Genomic DNA, 13,908 nt, shown 5'->3' with positions numbered 1-13,908 from the left:
AAGTCCAGACACCTGATACGTCTGCTACTACTACTCCAGCACTCCAGGAGACTCTGCGCAGTTTATGACTATGTACACTACTCTAGCTCAGGCAGGACTGCTTCCCCTTGCTGCCGCTACATCACAAGCCGGGGGAGGAGCACAGACTCCCACCGCCGGCACTCCTGAGCAGCGAGTGCATATTGAGCAAGTCCCAGAGATTATTCCTGTGCAGTCGATAGCCCCATCTCAGCCTGAGGAGAGGGTAGTAGCTTCAAAGGAGGAGTAGAAGAGGCTTGAGAGGTTCAAGAAGTATCAGCCTTCTACATTCAGCGGACTAGCCTCAGATGATGCTCTTGGATTTCTAGAGGAGTGCTACCGTATCCTCCGTACCATGGGTATATCAGGATCGGGTGGGGTTTCCTGCACTACCTTCCAGCTTCGAGGTGCCCCCTATCAGTGGTGGCGTGCTTATAAGTTAGATAGTGCGGATGAGGCAGCTTCCCTAACTTGGTCTCAGTTTTCAGATATGTTCATGAGAGAGTATGTTCCCAGAGTCTCGGGGACACTTAGCGCGCAGAGTTTGAGCATTTACGCTAGGGTATTATGACTATCTCAGAGTATGCTGTCCGTTTTACCGACTCCGCTAGACATGCACCAGCTTTGGTTTCTACTGTTCGTGAAAAGGTTCGCCAGTTTATTGAGGGGCTTATTCGCAGCATCAGATCTAGCATGGCTCGTGAATTTGAGATGGATATTTTTTATCAGCAGGTGGTGAGCATTGCTAGGAGGATTGAGGGTATGCATGCTAGGGATAGAGAGGAAAGGGAGGCCAAGAGGTCCCGAGAGTTGGGCCATTATTCTGGTGCCCGTGCCCCAGCTGCAGGTCGTCATGGTAGGGGTTATATGAGTCACCATATTCCTTCAGCTCTTCCAGCAGCCAGTGGTATTCCAGCTCCTCCCAGACCTCAGGAGCCTTATTATGCGCTACCAGTATCTAGTGCGCCTCCTGCAAGGGGTGCTTCCGGTCGTCAGTCCGACAGAACTGGCCCGAGCCATTCACAGCCGCCACATCCTCCCAGAGCCTGTTTTGAGTGTGGTGACACACGCCATATGGTAAGGGATTGCCCCAGACTCAGGAGGGGTTTACCTCCACAGACTTCTCAGCCACAACATGCCCCGCAGAGTTCTCAGGCTATGATCAAAGAACCAGTTGCTACCCCACCTACTCAGCCAGCTAGAGGTGGAGGTCGCTGAAGTAGAGGTCGCCATCAAGGGGGAGGCCAGGCGAGATACTATGCCCTTCCTGCCCGTACTGAGGCTGTCGCCTCCGATTCTGTCATCATAGGTACTATCCTGGTTTGTCATAGAGATGCATCGATTCTATTCGATCCAGGCTCCAGTTATTCTTATGTGTCCTCTTATTTTACCCCGTATTTGGGCGTATCTCAGGATTCTTTGAGTTCTCCTATTTATGTTTCTACTCATGTTGGAGATTCTCTTGTTGTAGACCGTGTTATCGGTTATGTTTGATTGCTCTTAGTGGTTTTGAGACCAGAGCCGATTTGTTATTGCTCAGCATGGTAGACTTTGATGTTATTTTGGGCATGGACTGGTTGTCGCCCCATTATGCTATTCTTGATTGTCACGCGAAAACCGTGACTCTGGCTATGCCAGGTATACCGCGAGTAGAGTGGAGGGGTACCTTAGATCATACTTCCAGTAGAGTTATTTCATTCCTTAAGGATCAACGTATGGTTGAGAAGGGGTGTGACACGTATTTAGCTAATGTGAGATATGTTAGTATTGATACCCCTACAGTTGAATCAGTCCCAGTAGTACGGGATTTCTCTGATGTGATTCCAGCTGACCTTCCGGGCATGCCGCGCGATAGAGATATTGATTTATGCATTGCTCTGTTGCCGGGCATTCAGCCTATTTCTATTCGTCCGTACTGTATGGCTCCTCCCGAGTTGAAGGAGTTGAAAGAGCAGTTAGAGGAACTACTTGATGAGGGTTTCATTCAGCCTAGTGTGTCACGTTAGGGTGCTCCTATCTTATTTGTGAAGAAGAAGGATAGTTCTATGCGTATGTGTATTGATTATCTCCAGTTGAACAAGGTTATAGTGAAGAACCGTTATCTTTTGCCTCGTATTGATGACCTGTTTGATTAGTTACAGGGTGCTTGTGTGTTTTCTAAGATTGACTTGCATTCATGCTATCATCAGTTGAAGATTCGGGAGCCATATATCGCGAAGACTGCCTTCAGGACTCGATATGGTCATTACGAGTTCCTTGTTATGTCATTTGGGCTGACTAATGCCCCTGCAGCCTTCATGCATTTGATGCACAGTGTATTTCGGCCGTATCTTGATTCATTCATCATTGTCTTTATTAATGACATTCTGGTATATTGCCGGAGTTGGGAAGATCATGAGCAGCACAGTGCTCTAGACTTTGGGAGAGAAGAAACTATTTGCTAAGTTTTTGAAATGTGAGTTTTGGTTGGATTCCGTGGCATTCTTGGGTCACGTGGTTCCGAGTGAGGGTATTCGGATGGATCCGAAGAAAGTGGAGGCAGTGCAGAGTTGGCCCAGACCATCCTCAGCTATAGAGATCCGTAGTTTTCTTGGCTTCGCGGGTTATTACCATCGATTTGTTCAGGGATTTTCATCTACTGCAGCACCTATGACCAGGCTGACCCAGAAGGGTGCTCCGTTCCAGTGGACAGAAGAGTGTGAGGAGAGCTTTCAGAAACTCAAGACAACTTTGACTACAGCCCCAGTTTTGATATTGCCTACCGCTTCGGGGTCTTATACTGTCTATTGTGATGCCTTGAGGGTTGGCCTTGGAGCGGTATTGATGCAGGACGGTAGGGTAATTGCCTAAGCATCCAGACAGTTGAAGGTAAATGAGAAGAATTATCCTGTCCATGATCTCGAGTTAGCTGCTATTGTTCACGCCTTGAAGATCTGGCGTCATTATTTGTACGGTGTGCCTTGTGAGATTTATACTGATCATCGGAGTTTGCAGCATATGTTCAAGCATAATGACCTTAATTTGCGACAGGAGGTGGTTAGAGCTGCTGAAGGACTATGATATCACTATTTTGGCCTACTTACCAGCAGCAGAGAGGCCCATGGCGATGGATGTTCATACCTTAGCCAGCCTGTTTATGAGACTGGATCTTTCGGAGCCCAGTCGGGTTCTAGCTTGCGTGGTCTCTCGGTCATTCTTGTTTGATCGTATCCGGGAGCGTCAGTTTGATGACCCTCATTTGCTTGTCCTCAAGGACAAGGTTTTGCATGGTGATGCCAGAGATGTGACTATTAGTGATGACGGGGTATTGATGATGTAGGGTCAAGTTTGTGTACCCAATGTTGATGGGCTTCGAGAGTTGATTCTAGAGGAGGCCCATAGTTCGCGGTATTCCATTCATCCGGGTGCCGCGAAGATGTACAAGGATTTGAGACAGCACTATTGGTGGAGGCGGATGAAGAAATATATAGTTGGGTTTGTAGCTTGGTGCCTTAATTGTCAGCAGGTAAAATATGAGCATCAGAGGCCGGGTAGATTGCTTTAGCAGATAGAGATTCCGGAGTGCAAGTGGGAGCGGATCACCATGGACATCGCAGTTGGGCTCCCACAGTCTTCGAGGAAGTTCGATGCCATTTGGGTGATTGTGGATCGGCTGACCATGTCCGCGCATTTCATTCCTATGAGTACTACCTATTCTTCTGAGCGATTGGCGGAGATTTATATCCGGGAGATTGTTCGTCTGCATGGTATTCCGAGTTCCATCATTTCAGATAGAGGTACTCGGTTCACATCGCGGTTCTGGAGGGTCGTACAACATGAGTTAGGTACTCGGGTAGAGTTGAGCATAACATTTCTCCCTCGGACGGACGGGCAGTCCGAGCGCACTATTCAGATTCTTGAGGATATGCTCTGTGCGTGTGTGATTGAGTTTGGAGGGTCTTGGGATCAGTTCTTGCCACTGGCAGAGTTTTCTTACAACAACAGCTATCAGTCCAGCATTTAGATGGCACCGTACGAGGCCTTGTATGGTAGGCGGTGTAGATCACCAGTGGGTTGGTTTGAGCCGGGTGAGGCTAGATTATTGGCCACAGACTTGGTACAGGATGTTTTGGAGAAAGTCAAAGTAATTCAGGATAGACCTCGTACAACCCAGTCCAAACAGAAGAGTTATACGGACCGGAAGGTTCGTGATGTTTCCTACATGGTTGGAGAGCGGGTCCTGCTTCGGGTTTCGCCTATGAAGGGCGTTATGAGATTTGGGAAGAAAGGGAAGTTGAGTCCGAGGTTTATTGACCCTTTTGAGATATTGAGGTGTGTTGGGGAGGTTGCTTATGAGCTTGCCTTACTTCCTAGCTTGGCAGGAGTCCATCCGGTATTTCATGTTTCGATGCTTCGAAGGTATCACGGTGATCCGTCGCACGTGTTGGATTTCAGTTCAGTCCAAATGGACAAGGATCTATCTTATGTTAAGGATCCAGTGGCAATATTGGACAGGCAGATTCGAAAGCTGAGATCAAAGAACATTGCATCAGTGAAGGTTCAGTGGCAGGGTCAGCCGGTCGAGAAGGTGACTTGGGAGACCGAGCAGGATATGCGCAGCCGTTACACTCATCTTTTCACTACTTCAGGTATGTCTCAATGCTCGTACGAGGACGAACAAATATTTAAGTGTGGGAGGACGTAACGACCCGACCTGTCATTTTAAGAATTAACGCCCTGATCCCCTATTAACTGCATTCCCCGTGTTTGTTTCTACTGTTGTGAGTTGGCAGGAGGATTTATTTGGAGTTTCGGAGAGTTTTGGGACACTTAGTCCCCTAAATGAGAGTTTAAATTTTAAAATTTGGACCATATTTGGAACAGTGTGATGACGGGCTCAGAATGGAATTTCGTTGGTTCTGTTAGCTCCGTTGGGTGATTTCAGGTTTAGGAGCGTGTTCGGATTGTGTTTTGGAGGGCCGTAGCATAATTAGGCTTGAAATGCCGAAAGTTGAATTTTTGAAGTTTCCGGTTCGATAGTGAGATTTTTATATCGGGATCGGAATAGAAATTTCGGAAGTTGGTGTAGCTTTGTAGTGTTGAATGTGACGTGTGTGCGAAATTTTAGGTCATTCAGACGAGGTTTTGATAGACTTTTTGATCGAAAGAGTAATTCGAGAGTTTTTGAAGTTCTTAGGCTTGAATTCGATGTTTCGATGTTGTTTTAGGTGTTTTATGGATTGGTATAAGTTTATATAGTGGTATATGACTTGTTCGTGCTTTTGGTTGAGGTGTCGGGGGTGTCGGGATGATTTCGGATGGTTAACGGAAGACTTAGGAATTTGGAGTTGCAGCTGAAGTTCATGGCTACTGTTATAACCGCATCTGCGGTTGAGAAGCCGCAGGTGCGACTCCGCAGATGAGGAATCAATCCGCAGAAGCGACCAGATGAGTAAAGGCTAGGAGTCGCAGGTGCGGAAGTGTCCACGCACATGCATGACCGCAGATGCGGTAAATAGGTCGCAGGTGCGGATTTGCGGAATTAATGAATTTTCACAGGTGCGGTTGTTTCTCCGCAAAAGCGGGACCGCATGTGCGGTCCCTTGACCACAGAAGCAGATTTGCTAGGCAGAAATTAAGAATTTCAAGGGTTTGAAATCAAAAGATAGAAAAATTGATTTGGAGCTCGGGAGAGGGCAATTTTGGGAGATTTTTGAAGAGGAAATCAGTGGGTAACGATTCCTAATCCCTTTCGAGTTGTATTCCTATAATCTAATCTTAGTTTTGTCATTTAATTTCGGATTAGAGATGAAAATTGGGGAAAATTTGGAGAAAGTTCTTAGACCTAAATTTCGAGTTTTGATGGGAAATTTGACATTGGACTTGGATAATTTTGGTATGGTTAGACTCGTGAGAGTATGAGTATTCTGAAAATGTATTCCGAGACGTGGGCCCGGAGGGCATTTTGGTCATTTTACCTAATTTCACGCATTAGCTTAGAATTTATTTGTAGAACCAGTTACTGGAAGTGTTATTTACATTATGCAACTAAATTGAATAGATTTGAGGCATTTGGAGTCGAGTACTCGCGGCAAGAGCGTGGTTCAGGATTGATTTTGAGCCGATTCGAGGTAAGTGGCTTGCCTAACCTTGTGTGGGGGAACTCCCCTTAGGATTTGGTATTGTTGATAATTGAAATGCCTTGTACGTGAGGTGACAAGTTCGTACTTGTGCTATTGGTGAAAATTCGGTCTTCGTTAAGTAACTAAAATTATGTTCTTTTCCTGTTTATACTACTTGCAATTTAAGCCTGCTGTTAGCTTAGGGAAGCATGTCTAATTGACTTAATTGCTTATTTACTCAACTTCCTTATTTGGATTATGTGCAGCATGCTAGGTTAGAAATATCTGTTTTGCCTTGGTGTGAAATTTGATTGAATTGAGTATTCTTCGTGTTGCTGCTGTGTATTTACTTTGGGACTACGAGACGGTATCTTGGGAGATCCCCCTGTATGTTTACTTTGGGACTATGGATTTGTATTCCGGGAGATCCCCCTGCACTTTTACATTGGAATTACGGGACTGCACCCAGTAGATTCCCCCAGTACTGAGTATTTACATTTGGGACTACGAATCGGGATTCCGGTAGATCCCCGCGCACTATGAGTTGGACTATGGGACAGTATCCAGGAAGATCTACTAGATAATTATATTTGGGACTACAGGACGGTATCCTGGGAGATCCCCGGTTGTTATCTCTGTGTGAGATGTATTTCCTTTCTGTGATTATTTTGTCTATGTTATTGCTCTTGTTGTTCTTTCTATCCTGTGTTACTTCTTACTGTTGTACTTAACTATACTGCCTTATTCTATACTGTTATACCTTGTATTTTATTTAACCTCAGTAGGGCCCTGACCTTCCTCGTCACTACCCGACCGAGGTTAGGCTTGGCACTTACTAAGTACATATGTGGTGTGCTCATGCCATTTCTGCGCATGTTTTTCATGTGAGGATCCAAGTGCTGTCACTCAGTCTTATCACCCTTGAGGCGAGGCGCTTTTGTAGAGACTTCGAGGTATATATGCCGCGTCCGTAGACCAAGGAGTGCCTTTCTATTATCTGTACTAGTTTAGCCCTTCTGTATTTTTCCTTGTTGATAAACATTTCTAGAGTTAGAGCTTTTTTTATGTATCTCTTAGCTTGTGATTCATGGGATTACGGGTTTTGGGAATTGTCCAGTTGTTTTTGAGATCTTGTATTGGTATATGCCGAGCGGCATCTTCAACACTTCTACATTTGTTTATCTTCAGTTTTTATTAGTTTTCCGCAGTTTGTCCCTTTTTCCGAAATTGTTAGGCTTACCTAGTCGTGACATAAATACAGAGATTCGTTGTAACAAGTGCTCATTGAATGCTTTCTTTCCCAATCGATGTCTTCCTTTCAAATCTTTGTTCTCGATTTTAATGCCTTCGAAGTTTACTCAGCATCGGGCACATGCTTGTATCCGGTGTTAACTATTTGTTGATTCACATCTTACCTTTCTTTCATTTCACGTGTCATCTCGTCATTCATTCAACTATTGCTAATCAATTTTATCCTACACAGATAGTCTCCCTACGTTTCAGTGATAATATTGTAGTGTTACCGCGAAGTAGATGAAACTTCCTTCCTTAGGGGTAGGTTTCTGAATAGTTTCTAACATTTGAAAGGACACATGACTCTTCACATTTAATGACCTGAACACGTGTTACCCCGTGATTTAGCAAATATTTTTGCTAGTTTCCAAGGTAATCATGACCACGAATTATGCCGCTTATACACTTCTCCCCTACACTTCAATTTTACTTTTCACTTTAACAATCTTTTCTTCTTATTCGAATTCTCTTAGAACCCTACTATAAAATTCATCTTTCTCAGTAAAATTACCATTTTAAAATTTCTTACCGTCATGTCTTCTGACACCGTAGTCCTCGGAAGCACCGGCCTTCTCTTCGGAGGTGGCCTAAGAAAGAACAAAGCAAAAGAAGTTGATGTCGAATCTAAACCTCCTACCGTGAACTCGATCATACCCCTTCAACTTAACACACAGTTTGACCTTCAAGTAGAAAAAGAACCTGTTAATCCCAAAAAATGAAAGACATTGGCCTGTTAGTAAATATCCTTCTTCCATTTATCTTTCTAGCTTTCCCATCGTAAAGGAATATTGCGAATGGAATAACATTGAAAGCTTCGCCCCTAGTGAGGTAAAAGGGTCATCTTCTCCAAATCAGGGTTCATGTATGTTTACACATACCCTTTCACTTTGGGATTGGATCAAGTAATCGACTCAATAATTTTAGAATTCTTCCACTGCTACCAAATCTGTTTGGCTCAAGCGTACCCATTAGTATGGCGTACGGTGGCTTGTCTTCGAAAATTGTGCTCCAAGACCGGGCGCACACATGATCAACCTCTACTCTCAAAAGATCTTTCGTGGGGGTGTGCTAAAGCTCATCAAGCGCAGACGCCATGATCTCCTTACTAGTGTTGATGATGACAACGATCGTGGATGGATAAATTGCTTCGTTGTCATCGCTACCAAGGATATTCTCCAGACAACAACGCATGTTATTCCTTAATCATGGAATCTTTTTCATAAGTCTTCGAATATCCTTTCCCTTTCTGTTTTTAAAAAGACTTTCCTCCTTCATTAACTTTGTTTTTCCTTATTGCAGCTACTCATTGGGAACAACCACATGTTCAGAACTTGGCCCAATGGGTACAAAGAATTTTAGACATTTGTACACCGGAATCTTGAAGGTGGAAAGAAATGGCCCCCATATTTAATTAGAAAGCCAAAAACCATGTTAAGTAAATATTCTTCCTTCCTTCTTTAATCTTTTAACGTAACTTAGAATCAATTTGTTAACACGCTTTTTGCAACACACAAGACTGCCGAAGGAATCTGTTGCTTGCCCCGCCGTTGAGCTTCTTGATGACCCAGAGGAAGCCCAACGAGTATTGTAAAATGTCCTTAACCGGAGGAGAGATCGTGAAACCACTCTCGCTTCAAGTGAACGCGCCTCCTCCTAGAGTTCTCAGCACAAAGACAAGAAACTAAAGAGAAAAGGTAGCTCCTTGGCTGGGACTCGGGAATAGATTTTGAAAGAAACACTAATCGGACCAGCCATAGTGGTCCTTGATGATAAAGGAACCGATGATGAAGAGGCTCCCCTTCAGAGAAGAAAAATATCTTCATTAGCTCAAACGGATGCTCAGTCGGGTGAGCTTCATACTCCACAACCGGAAAAAGTTCAAGAACTCTTCACGAAAACGAGATTAGCCAAAAATGCTGCATCTCGTTTTCAAATCCCTCTTATTGCTTCTGATCAAAGAAGTTCTACCCCTGACATTCTTATGCCATCAACTTCTAAGCCAACTACAACCATATCTCCTTCCACACGACCTGCTCCCTCTCCACCGGCTCCATCCGAACAGAAAGAAGATATTCCTTCCCCCGGTATCCTGACCATGAAAATTTGGGGAATACTTACCTGGCACCCACTCAAAACCCTAATGGAAAACGGAGTGTCATTCTCATAGTTTCGAATGAGTTCCACATACTTTCCAAGCCAGTGGAAGTTGCCAACTATCTGAAGCCGCTGTCCAGAAAAAGACTGGAGGAAAATAGACTCTCTTTCTACTGAGTGCTTGATAAACAACATCATGCACTATTCGGCTCAGGTATCGATCTTACCTTCTTCTCCACCCAATTTTTTGTTAGACGTTACCTTAATAACCTTAAATTTAACATATTTAGGCTAACCTCCAAACTTCTGATGGACTGCAAAGGTAGATTTTGGATAAAGAGGAACTTTCTACGAAAATAAATCAACCTTTGGCCACTTGGAACCAGTTTGTCGAGCGCCTCCTTAGTTTGAAAGCAAAATCTGCTCAAATGGGCGATCTCGCCGAAAAAGATATAATGGTCCACAACCAAGAAGCCGCCAAATTACATGAAGATCTCAAGGAGGTGAAGGCCAAGTGGGCTGAACTGAATGATATTGTAACTACGGCGGCCGAGTGTGAGTCTGCTTTTATGGAATAAGTCCACAATTTAGAAGAAAACATACACTCAAAAACCGAAAAATCTAAAATAAGAGAGCCAAATTGGAAGAAAGGCTTAAAATGGTCATGGAGCATAACCAGCTTCATTCGACAACCAATATTGAGCTTGATTCAAGGATCAGAATTGTAAAAAAAAGAAAATTACAAGCTCCAATCTAAAATTGAGAAATCCGAGCTGAACTCCAAGACCAAGAAGATTCTATTCCCCTCGAGAAAACATATGGCACTTATCACACGAAGAGGAAAACTTTGGAGGAGGCCAAAGAAGGCATTGCAAACATGGATGATTCTACTGCCAAAGCTCGTGAATTGGAGACAACTGCTCTCGAGAACCTCCCTGCTCGCCCTGTTGCCTCTGACTCTTCGAAACCCTTGCTCCGAGTATTCGGGAACCAAAGTGGAAGCAGAAAGAGAAGAAGATAAGGATGAATGCCTCGAACTAGAAGCAAAACAGCCTTCTCCTGAAAAGGAAAACAAAGACTCTTCTCTCCCTTCGAGTTCTGGCAACAAAACTAACTGATGTTTATTTTTTTTCCTTTTGTAACTATGCCGAAACATATTTATTGAGTTTCGTATTTTAAGTAGTGAAAATTTTTTTTCGTTTAAATATTGTGCAAGAAATATTTTCTTTTGTTTAACTGACAAAGCTCAGGAATTCCTTTTACATCCAATAACTTTTGATCCGGGTATTCACACTTCCAGAATTTAACCTTTGTGAATGAGGATTTTATAAGAGAGGGCCCTTATGTTTACGTTTCTCTTGAAGAGGTAGTGTTCATTCTGGCATAAGCATTTGAGTTTTTAACTAACTCTCAAAAGAAAAAATAAATTAACTTACCATTTGAATAAAAAATAAGATAAAGACAAAAGAACTTTTATTTATTCCTTCCATCTTTAAAAGTACATTTACATAAATATTTGTCTTCTTAAGCAAATAATGCTGCCAATGCATGTGGCTAACTTGTACAACTTATTTCTACGGGGTTGATCATGTAGTCCCAGGTCATGATGAAACATAGATCCTGGTTCTAACAGTCCTCGATCTTCATAACACTTTTAGTGCCTTAGTATGTAATAGTTTCCCCCACCCCCAGTGCTCGAATGCTAAGTATGAGAATTCGAAAACTGGAGATCTTGCTATCACCTATGACCCTTTCTTCATAGTATGCCTTACATTGCTGCCTCATTAAAAACCTCGCCAGAAAAACTCAATTGAGACAAAAACTGGACAAAGCGAAAAAGAGTGCAGCACATAATTTTAGAATCAGCAAGGATCTTTAGCAATAATATCTTTTGACGTGAGTCACGTTCCAATTTCTTGGCAATTTAATTGTATTTTGATTCTCCAAATGATATGAACATTATTCGGTTACAGAAAAATCCGATAAGGCCCTTCTCATGTTGGTCCCAGCTTCCCGGTGTTAACCTCTCGAGTACTTTGAGTTACCTTTCTCAAAACTAAATCTCCAACTTTGAAATATCAAAGATTTGCTCTGTTGTTGTAATATCTTTTTCATCCTTTATTTTTGTGCTACAATCCTCACATATGCTAGATTTCGATGTTCTTCCAGCTAATCCAGTTTAAGCAGCAGTGCTTCATCGTTTTCATCCTCCTTTTCTTAGGAATACTTTATGGTCAGTTCTTCAATCTCCACCGAGATAAAATCTTCTGCACCGTACACAGGTGAAAATGGTGTTTCACTCGTGCTCGACTTCGCCGTTGTTCGATACGCACACAGTACACCTGGTAGCTCATTTGGCCAACTACCTTTAGCGTCTTCTAAGTTCTTTATGAGATTTTGAATTATTACCTTGTTAGTAGACTTTGTTTGTCCGGTAGCACATAGATGGTATGATGAATATATAATTCGGTTTGATCTTCAAACCCTCTAAACACTTTGTAACTTTGGAACCCATAAATTGTGACCCATTGTGACAAGTGACTTCTGTTGGTATTCCAAACAAACATATGATGTGATCCCATATGAAACCCATCACTTATCATTCTCTAATCTTTTTATAAGCACCTTCTTCAACCCTTTTAGTAAATAGTCAGTTAAAAGTAAAAGAAATCGTACTTGCTCGAGTCCTTTTGGTAAGGGACCAACTATATCCATACTCCATTTCATAAATTGCCACTGTGATTACACCAAATGCAAAAGTTCAGCCCATTGATGCACTAATGGTACATGATACTAACATTTATCCTATTTGTGTACAAATACCTTTGCGTCCTACTCCATCAGGGGCCAGTAGTAGCCAGCCCTTATCAGTTTGAGTTCCAACGAGTCTGCACCGGAGTGATTCTCGCACACTCCTTCGTGAACTTTCCTCATCATGAGTAAGCCTCCGATGTCCCCTAAACATCGAGCCAATGGTCCTTGAAAAGATCTCCTATATAATTGACCATCAACAAGACAATAACGAGCTACTTTGGTCTGTAACGCCCAAGATGCTTTTGGATCTTCAGGCAATTTTCAATGACTTAAATATTCTATGAACTCATTCCTCCAATTCCAAATTAGGTTGGTTGAGCTAACTTCACAATATGCGTCCACGTCCAATACCGAATGCAGAAGTTCAATGACCGCACCCAAATCAGTTCCTTTCATTTCCGTGGACGAACCAAATTGGCCAACGCTTCTGCCTCCACGTCTTCTTCTCATAGAATATGTATAATTGACCATTCCCTATGTGAGCACGTGATTTTTGCCCTATATATGGATTATTCCCAAAAAAAATCAAACAAAAATGATTTTTCCTTATTTTTACAATTTTTGTGAATTTTTGTGTCATTTTCTATTAATTGTTTGCATTTTATTTGTGCATGTTAATTCATATGAAAATACAAAAATATGCATTTGCATTTTTGATATAATTAATATTTTTAGGATCGATTAGGGGTTAGTTTGTTTTAGAACAAAACATGAAAAATCACAAAAATAGTCTACTTTTGCGTGCTTAAGTGTTAATTGTTGAATTTGTCATTAACTAGACATTTAAACAATTTTAGAAAATTAATTAGCTCAACTTTGGAAATAAATTAGGTCTCTATTTTAAATTTTGCATTTTAATAAAATCAAAAAAAATATAAATACAAAAATAAATAAAAGAAATACAAATGGGAAAAGAAAACAATTAAAAGAGGACTGTTTTTTAAAAAGACCAAAATTGGGCCGAATTGGCTAGCCCAAACCAATTCCCCTCCCAAACCCATTCACAGGTCAGCCCACATCACCCCAACCCGGTCCAGACCCCCTCCATACCAAACGACACTGTTTGGGGCTGAGTCAATCATGGCCGTCGAGGATTTATCATCCAACGGCCAGGAACCATGCACCACTGAGTATATTACTGTCCAAACGCTCACCACCCCCCCTTTTCCGTCTCTTCCTCACCCCATGGACTCCCAAAACCTAATCTTTGCCGCCCCCATATCCCCCGGTGAAACTCGCCGGCGGCGAAGACGACAACTACGCCGATGACCACCAAAAATACACCGGTGACCCTCATCGATCTCCTCTTTCTAAACATGCACCCGTTTTCCCTCAAATTAGCCCCCACCGGCTCGAATCTTCATTTTGAAGATTCCGGCCAAGACGTTACTTAGGCCAATGGCTCCCAAAAACACACCCTCACACCGTCTTAATCCTCTCAACACGAATCCATGATTTATTCCTCTCAAATCCCACTAGTTTTGCTCAAACAACCCAAACCCTAGCCGCCGCCGGCGAACGCCGGTCACTCCAACGCCTCCCAAATTAACACCCCAGTATCCTCTCTTCCTCCTCTACCCAACCCCCA

The sequence above is a fragment of the Nicotiana attenuata genome, unplaced genomic scaffold, assembly GCF_001879085.1.
Source record: "Nicotiana attenuata strain UT unplaced genomic scaffold, NIATTr2, whole genome shotgun sequence".
Lineage (NCBI taxonomy): Eukaryota > Viridiplantae > Streptophyta > Magnoliopsida > Solanales > Solanaceae > Nicotiana > Nicotiana attenuata.
The sequence above is the reverse complement of the archived record's forward strand: the minus strand, read 5'-3'. Positions refer to the sequence as shown.